Source organism: Gadus macrocephalus, chromosome 5 (assembly GCF_031168955.1).
Source record: "Gadus macrocephalus chromosome 5, ASM3116895v1".
Classification (NCBI taxonomy): domain Eukaryota; kingdom Metazoa; phylum Chordata; class Actinopteri; order Gadiformes; family Gadidae; genus Gadus; species Gadus macrocephalus.
This window is the reverse complement of record NC_082386.1, coordinates 6,063,261-6,072,489: the sequence shown is the minus strand read 5'-3', so window position 1 is coordinate 6,072,489 and position 9,229 is coordinate 6,063,261. Positions and strand designations below refer to the sequence as shown.

The window sequence follows — 9,229 nt, the reverse complement described above, 5'->3', positions numbered from 1 at the left end:
TACCTTAAAGGCACCCAGTGCAACTTTCGAGGCTTAAAAATAAACATTCAATTTCTAGTCTTTTTTACACGTAGTAAGTTTCAATAACTCCATACCATTACATACCGACATTTAAGCAGCAAAGATGAGACGTCGTTGTGTGGTGAGAACTGATACAAAATCGATAACAACAACAATGCCGCCATTTTCTTTATTTTTTGTAACCTACAATAAATAAAGCAGGCTTCCAGTCAATGGAAAAATGGCTTCTCCCCACCGGCGATTGTTGTTGTATACGATTTTCTATCAGTTCTCACCACACAACGACGTCTCATCTTTGCTCCTTGAATGTCGATATGTAATGGTATGGAGTTATTGAAACTTACTACGTGTAAAAAAGACTAGAAATTGAATGTTTATTTTTCATTGAATGTTTACATAAAGTTGCACTGGGTGCCTTTAAGGACTGACTCTGCACCTAGACCAATGCTGATGTCTTGTGGGCTGAGCCAGATGGTCTTGTCTGTGACATCCAGTTTGGTCAGCTGCAGGGCAGTGATATCGTGTAGTACTTCTCTTTTTATGAAGCGTCTGAGTAGAATGTCAACAGACAAACACAAAAATGTCTGGTGCGGCACATTAATCACCAACATCAAATTATCTTATGATGATGCACAATGTAGCCACTCTTTTTTACACATCCTAACCACAAACCCCATTTCGTCATAATGGATCAATTGAGCCCAATCAGGGGTTATAACGTTAAGTAAATTGTTACCATCATCAACTCGGTCAGGTCCTTGGGGAGGAATGGGAGCACAGGCTCATCCGTCTGATATTTTTTCAGGAAGGGATTGAAGGTCCTGGCAATTGCTGCGTAGAACTGCAATTTGGCCAAGACGAGTGGATCCTTTATGGCTGCTGCAACTGTGTCATATGATGCTGAGAAAAAGACATACAGACAGTCAGACATTTCAACTTAGCCATATATTACAAATACTATGACAAGGCCACACCACCACCAGGGTTAGGACACAGTCACAGACCTATTCACATCATTTAAGAAGGGCCTACCTGTTCCAGGGTTCGGGAGTCTCTTCGTTTTCACAGCTTCCATGTACAGGAGAAGTGATGGCCAGACTGCCAGGGCTCTCTCCACAACCGGAAGGTTTTCTACCCAACGATGGGCACAGAAAGATAGAGGGAACACGCTGGACTTGGTTACGGTGATGTAATCCTCTCTCCTGGCAGGCGTATTGTGAAACAATGTGTGCATTGCTCTCAGCAATTTGTCCAGCTGCCATACAGTGAACCCACACTTGAAGGAGTTGTGTAGCGTGTGTAGGCCACAGCTCCCCACACAAACGAGCTGAAGACCTAAAGGTTTTAATGCAACCTTGATATTAGAAACCAAATTAGAATTTTGAAATTGTTTATTCAATGTTAAGTGCACTTCAAATAAAATACATTTTTATAATTACTAATAGATCAGAAACACACTCACCCACACACACACACACACACACACACACACACACACACACACACACACACACACACACACACACACAGTAATAGCATTATAAACTCCTCACCTCCGTACTGCTCAGCTTGATCTTTCTGGAAAAGGTCGAAGAGTTTCCAATTCACATTGGGCCCATCCATTGAAATAGACACCAAGTTCCTGAGGTTCAGTTTGTCCATACATTCCTGAAAAAAGGGCTGCATTTCATTCCTCAAAATAAGAGCACTAGGTGAGCATCACATATTGTTAGATAGATACACACACACACACACACACACACACACACACACACACACACACACACACACACACACACACACACACACACACACACACGGATCAGTGACGTTTTAGAATTTCAAAAGAGCTAAAATAATAAAAATGAAGACTGAATCAATTCCAACATTTTTTGAGTAGGCCTACATGACGCATCTGTTCACCTGTGCATCTGTGCTATGAAAAAGGACTGATTAGGGACCTTACAGACAACCATTTATGTATTATTCTTGTACTAACAACATTCTTTCCTTAAGTGATTATTTGTATTGACATTCATGCATTTACTTGTATTAACAACATTCTTTCCTTAAAGGTTGGGTATGGGATGAATTGAAAAGCTCCCGTAAGGGCTGAGATGACAGCTGCTTTGGAACGGAACAACAGCTGTTCGCTTCCACGGGGAAAAACGAAGGAACTTCAACCTACTTAGGCCTACTAATTAACGGTCAACAGCTATTAAATCTTTCAACAAAATATGCAGATACTGTCATAATCGGTTCCAGGGAGTATATAGGGATTATTAATGTTGTTTTTGATGGTGTTTTTTTCTGGAACGAGTATTCGATTAATTGCTCTGAAAAACCAACGAGTATTCGAAGCCTGAAAAATGGCATTCGGGCCAGCCCTAATGGTAATTAAACATTAAAACACCTGCGGCTTATAGTCCAGTGCGTCTTATATATGTACACATCATTCAATTTAGCTGCTGCGGTTTATACTCCGGTGCGCCTTACAGTGCGGAAAATACGGTATTTGCTTTAGACATAAGCGTCTGCCAAGTACATAAACACATAAACAAACATTGTTAAGGAAAGTAGAGTAAAAAGGGTTATGCTTACTTTGAGATGTGACAGCAGGTCTTGTGCAGTGGAATGTCCCATAAACTGGGAGCCCAGGGGCCGTATTCACAAAGGATTTTAGGGCTAAAAGTAGGTCCTAACTGGCGAATTTAGGAGTAACTCCTAAAAATAATGGGCGTGTCACAATTTAGGACTCCTAACTTTTTTCACTAAGAGCAATTCACAAAGTATTTTAGGCCTAAAAGTAGCACCTAAGTCTAGGAGAGCTTAAAAGTCCTCAAGAGGACTCCTAACTCAGTAAGACCTATTCACAAAGAATCGTAAATGCCTGCGAGACGAAATTTTAGGGTATTAAACTTGTTGTGGAGTTAATCGCAATGCAATAACATCCCCGACTAACAGGAATAATCAGATTAGTCCCGAAATAAAATGTTTGGCCATAAAATGTAATTTAGCAACAGGGGAAATGCAACTTTGCAATGCCGACGATTTAAAAATATCGCAACCATCAGTCAGCCGTGCCATAAACTTTCCTTTGGACATTCAACAATTACACAGGATCAAAGCCAACTTCATGGCAATTGCAGGTATGCCCGGTGTGGTCGGTGCTATTGACGGGACGCACATAAAAATAATTGCGCCATCAAAAGACGAGGACGTGTTCGTCAATAGGAAGAAAGTGCATTCCATCAACACGCAGGTTGTTTTTGATGCAAATTTTAACATAGCCTACTGGATGTTGTTGCAAAGTGGCCTGGATCTTCAGCTACCCATGATTCGCGCATTTTAATGGAGAGCGGTCTGAGGCAGCTTTTTGAGATGCACCAGTTGGGTGTCACTTGCTGGGAGACAGTGACTATCCATGCAAGATGTGGCTCTAGACACCCTACCTCAATCCACAACCGGGAGCACAGTTAAAGTATAACATGTAAGTGATTACGCATATTACGCTTAGTCCTACGTGTAAAACACATCGTATTGGCTCTTTGACGCCTTTTATTTGTTGAATCCATATTTATTATTGTTTACTGATTTCTTCCATATATGCTGCTAGAGCACACAAACATACACGAAATGTTGTGGAGAGAGGAATTGGGCAGATGAAACGTCGGTTCATGTCCTCCACGGCGAAATACGCCTCACCCCAGAGAGGGCAAGCACAGTCATTACTGTATGTGCCATTCTACACAACCTCTGCAAGCGGAGGAACATTCCACAGCCAGACGATGATGATGATGATCGTCCTGTTTTGATCAGTATATGCCAATGTTGTTATCAATAAAAAATCATTTGCACAAGGCAAGCCGATGCACTTCACCATGTTGATAAGAGAATTAAAATGAGAAGAATTATGGGACAAAAAAATCAAGGGATATTTAGCATAGAAAAAGAATTTGCGATTAATCGCGAGTCAACTATGACATTAATGCGATTAATCACGATTAAATATTTTAATCGCTTGACAGCTCTACGTAAAACACATCGTATTGGCTCTTTGCGAGCACACAAACATACACGAAATGTTGTGGAGAGAGGAATTGGGCAGATGAAACGTCGGTTTCATGTCCTCCACGGCGAAATACGCCCCACCCCAGAGAGGGCAAGCACAGTAATCACTGTATGTGCCATTCTACACAACCTCTGCAAGCGGAGGAACATTCCACAGCCAGACGATGATGATGATGATGATGATGATGGCGATCAACATTACAAGGAATTTGGCCGTGTGGAACCGAGTGGACAGGCATTTAGGGATCACTTTGAAAACACATTTTAGGTAAACACCTTGGCACAAATCAGTCAACACTTGGGTAGTTCGTAACATTTATTTTCTTTTAGATTTTACGTATTTTTATTGTTTGCTTTCTCTCTCTCTTGAACGTGCAGGCTACAACGTCATTATCGTGGTCTGCACAAAATTGTCATCATGCGTGTATTCTGCTAACAGCACTATAACTACTTAATAGGAATTCATTTCTAGCCTAGGCTATTTCCTTGTTTTTCGGTGATTCAGTGGGCTCGTCTGAACAAACAATCACCGAACTGACCGCTTCTAAACTCGTGCACGAGAATTGACGTAATCCATAGCAACGGCGCGTCACTCTTAGTTCACTCTTTGTGATTTATCCTTAGTAAGAGTAGGTCTCAGCGGCTTTGTGAATAACTTTTAAGAAAAAACTCCTACGTAAAATGTTTTAGCGCGAGTTAGGAGCACTCCTAGCGGTAAGATAAAATGCTTTGTGAATACGGCCCCAGTTCCTCTTTTATATGGACAGCTAAACCAAACTTGGCTATGTACGCCGTTTTGTCAGGACCACAAGTAAATGTGGTAGCGATGTCGGAATCTGGGAACATGCATTTGAACAGCTCTGAAATACTCTCATTACCATTGTAAGACTGGTGTTTGGAGATGGTATTAAGAGTCCACAACACCTCTGCCTTCATAGTTGGTGTGGACCCAAAAGATGTGCGCAGATCCACTCTAGCGGTCGTAACTGGAGGGGCTGCTGTATCACTGCTAGTGCTAGCAGTTGGCTGGTTATCTGCTTCTGATTCTGATTCAGGCACAACAGCTGGCTGGCTAACGCTAGCAGAAAACATTCCGGCGATGGAAGGAGTTTGATATTTCCCTTTCATAGAAGAAATGTGCTTGGACGACTTGGCATGAGAGTCTAAAGCCTTCAAGCCCATCGTACCAAGCTGAATAATCTTTTTGCATACGGTGCAAAAAACCGCGAAAACATTTTTGTCCACCGGTTTCAACCAGTGGCAAAATACCTGTTTATCTCGCCACGCGTCATTAAACTTACATTTCCCCATAACCCCAGCATAAAATGGGTCGCTAGATAACCTAAACAAACGTTAAAAAAAAAAATGTACGCACTTCTGCTTGGCTTGTTGTTGGTGTAGCAAAGTGACGTGTGGGAAGTGGGAACCATGGAAATATATATGGGACCCGGGGAAGCGTTGGCATTCTCAATTATTGGTTCCGGTGTTTTGACTTTTGAGGAGAATGCGCTACGGAGAAGTTATACTGCCGATTTTTTAAGACCCAGATATCAAAATTCAAGACTTTTTCAAGTCTTTTTAAGGTATTATTTCCAAATTCATAAATTCAATGCTTTTAAGACTTTCTAAGACCTCGCGGGAACCCTGCAAACATATTCATCACCTGCTCTGCTGTCAGTGGGGCAGGGGGTCCACCTGAAAACAGCCTTCTCAAAGCAGTGCTCCCTACTGCTGCCTGCAGCACCCCCAAGCACTCCAAACCTTGCCGCAATCTTTGAAAGAAATTCCAAAAGATTGTATTAGTGACATTACTACTTGAATATGCAGAAGTTCTTCAAGGAAAGTCGTCAAATCCAGAGATAGCTTTTAACAGTTACTTTATTTGGTAAAGTATTTCGGTATGGTAAACTAATACTATGGAGCAAAAGGAGGTTGAAGCGTGTCTTTGCACGTGCTGAGCGACTCCCAGCTGACCAAAGCTATATTAATCCTATCGTATGGGCTGCCGAGGGTTTCTGGCCTGTTTCCTTTGAATCACCTGCTAGAGGACGTCAAGTGGGCGTGTCCTATGTAGTGGGCGTGGCCGGTGGTGACGTAATGGCTTCGGCTTCTTCACCTAACTAAAGGTGATGCCGTCTGTGGATGGAGCAGCCTTCAATAAGGTCTTGCTCCCCTTGTGGCTATGTATAGTATTTACGGCTTATATGTTTGGTCCTGCTTCCTAGTGGTTAAGTGAGGGTAATACAGCTTGTGTGTTTGAATCTGCTTCCTAGAGGCTATGTGGAGGCAGCTCATGTTCTTAAAATACGTAACAAATAGGAAAACAGTGCCTTTTTAGGTTTAAAACATTATTTTAAAAGATTAGGGTCGTGGAATAATTACATTTGGCATTGTTTTAACAAAACCCATGAAAACCTACCTTACTCAAAGTAACAAAGGAAAAATTGTGTTTAAATAAAAGAGGTCTTAGTAGTGATCTTGTATCTGATGTTCCTTCTGTGTGTGTAAGATCAGTAGGGGAGCGATCTGGTAAGTGATATCCTGTATAACCCACTGTTACGACTGTGGTCGTAGTTTTTGTATTCTGTTGCGTTTGTGTGGCTTTGTGTTTCTTGTCAATCTCCTATGTAGATAGGAATGTGCCATTCCTGGGTGGGGATTGGTCCACTCATTTCGGCCGGGGACGGTGATTGGCCGAGGCAGGAAACCCCAACAGGAATAAAAGGAGTCAAGATGGCCACCGTGGCAGCCAGCACTTCAATCCTCCTCCTCTCCCAACAAGCCACACGTTTAATAAGTCCTGTATTTCAGTTTAGAAGTTTCTCTGTAAAATAGTAGGGTTGGGCTGCCATTTCAGTGTGTATTGTTTTCTCTTGTTTTTATTAGAAAGGGAGCTGAGTTGATTGTCATTTGTTTTCTTAGGTTAGAGTCCATTTAGTTTCAGATAGGGAAGTTTCGTTTGTTATTTTGGCCTGGCCCCACTCTGAAGCCTACCTTACTTACGTTGATAATATTGTGTGAATAAATCCTGTTTTCGGTTAAAACTGACTAACGTGTGCTCGTGGCTACTTGGGAGTTGGGGAAGGTGGGGGGTTTTCATGTTGCGTCCTAGGCCCCTAGAATGGGGCGTAACACCCTCCCTGCCTGCTTGACCTGGTTTATGCAGTGCATTAAGCAGACGCTTTTCAAAATTAAATGAATCAACATATTGGGCTAAAATGATCAAAACACTTACTGTTGGAGAGGGACATGTAGTCTGTTGTCCAAATAGAATTTGACCCAGGTTTGAGGCCGCAGTGGCTAGAGCAGCATGGACCTCCAGTATTGTTGATGCCCGTTGGATCTGTAAGGAAAAGATAGTTATTGAGTCCTTAAGAAATAATGACACAACTCTATGACCAGTAAGTTCCATCAAATGGGTTAAAATGTATTAGACAACCTGTATGTTCAAATTACTTGCCAGCTCCCCTGTGAGCTGGCAGAGCAGTCTCGCAGAAAATACATAGGGCCCCACTCCTCCATGGACAAAACAAATGGCGATCATCTTGCCAATGCTGACATACACTCACCGGCCACTTTATTAGGTACACCTGTCCAACTGCTCGTTAACGCAAATTTTTAATCAGCCAATCACATGGCAGCAACTCAATGCATTTAGGCATGTAGACTTGGTCAAGACGATCTGCTGCAGTTCAAACCGAGCATCAGAATGGGGAAGAAAGGTGATTTAAGTGACTTTGAACGTGGCATGGTTTTGGTGCCAGACGGGCTGGTCTGAGTATTTCAGAAACTGCTGATCTACTGGGATTTTCACGCAAAACCATCTCTAGGGTTTACAGAGAATGGTCCGAAAAAGAGAAAATATCCAGTGAGCGGCAGTTCTGTGGGCGCAAATGCCTTGTTGATGCCAGAGGTCAGAGGAGAATGGCCAGACTGGTTCGAGCTGATAGAAAGGCAACAGTAACTCAAGTAACCACTCGTTACAACTGAGGTATGCAGGAGAGCATCTCTGAACGCATAACACGTCAAACTTTGAGGCGGATGGGCTACAGCAGCAGAAGACCACACCGGGTGCCACTCCTGTCAGCTAAGAACAGGAAACTGAGGCTACTATTCGCACAGGCTCACCAAAATTGGACAATAGAAGATTGGAAAAAGGTTGCCTGGTCTGATGAGTCTCGATTTCTGCTGCGACATTCGGATGGTAGGGTCAGAATTTGGCGTAACCAACATGAAAGCATGGATCCATCCTGCCTTGTAACAACGGTTCAGGCTGGTGGTGGTGGTGCAATGGTGTGGGGGATATTTTCTTGGCACACTTTGGGCCCCTTAGTACCAATTGAGCATCGTGTCAACGCCTCAGCCTACCTGAGTATTATTGCTGACCATGTCCATCCCTTTATGACCACAGTGTACCCATCTTCTGATGGCTACTTCCAGCAGGATAACGCGCCATGTCATAAAGCGCGAATCATCTCAGACTGGTTTCTTGAACATGATAATGAGTTCACTGTACTCAAATGGCCTCCACAGTCACCAGATCTCAATCCAATAGAGCAGTGGTTCTCAACTGGTGGGTCGTGACCCAAAAGTGGGTCGCAGACCCGTTGTGGATGGGTCGCGGACAGCTGGTCAAAAAAAGTAAATAATATTTAATGCGCATCTGATGTCTTTTATTTAGAAAAATTATTTATTTTGAAAGGCACGCGTCATACACATGCAGCCGCTTAGGCGCGGAAGCCATGGTAACTGCCATTTGATTGACGCTCACTTTAAATTTGTGTTGCGATGGCGAAGCGTAAATATGACCCGGTGTATTTAAAATGCGGATTTTCGTTCATTGAGGATAATAAGGGACAGAAACCCCAGTGTGTTATATGAGGTGAAGTGCTTGCAAATGAGAGCATGAAACCATCAAAACTGAAGCGCCATTTGGGTACTAAACATCCTGCATGTAAAGACAAGCCGGTGGAGTTTTTTCAAAGACACCTCCAGAAGCTGAGGAGTTCAGAGAAGTGTCTGACAGCGTCTTGCTCCAAACAAGAGGAAGCTCTCCGTGCCTCTTACCACGTAGCTCACCGTATTGCGAAGGCGAAGGAACCCCACACAATAGCCGAAGAGCTTATTTTACCTGCAG

General features: G+C 42.9%; 1 long non-coding RNA gene across 1 annotated transcript; it reads right to left on the bottom strand.

Moving 5' to 3' along the window:
• Positions 1 to 729: 729 nt before the first annotated feature.
• On the bottom strand, positions 730 to 1,706 carry LOC132457483 (uncharacterized). The gene is made up of 3 exons (XR_009525675.1): positions 1,575 to 1,706; positions 1,054 to 1,356; positions 730 to 921 (listed from the first exon to the last, which is right to left on the bottom strand). It is a non-coding gene; the product is annotated as an uncharacterized LOC132457483 (long non-coding RNA).
• Positions 1,707 to 9,229: the final 7,523 nt, after the last annotated feature.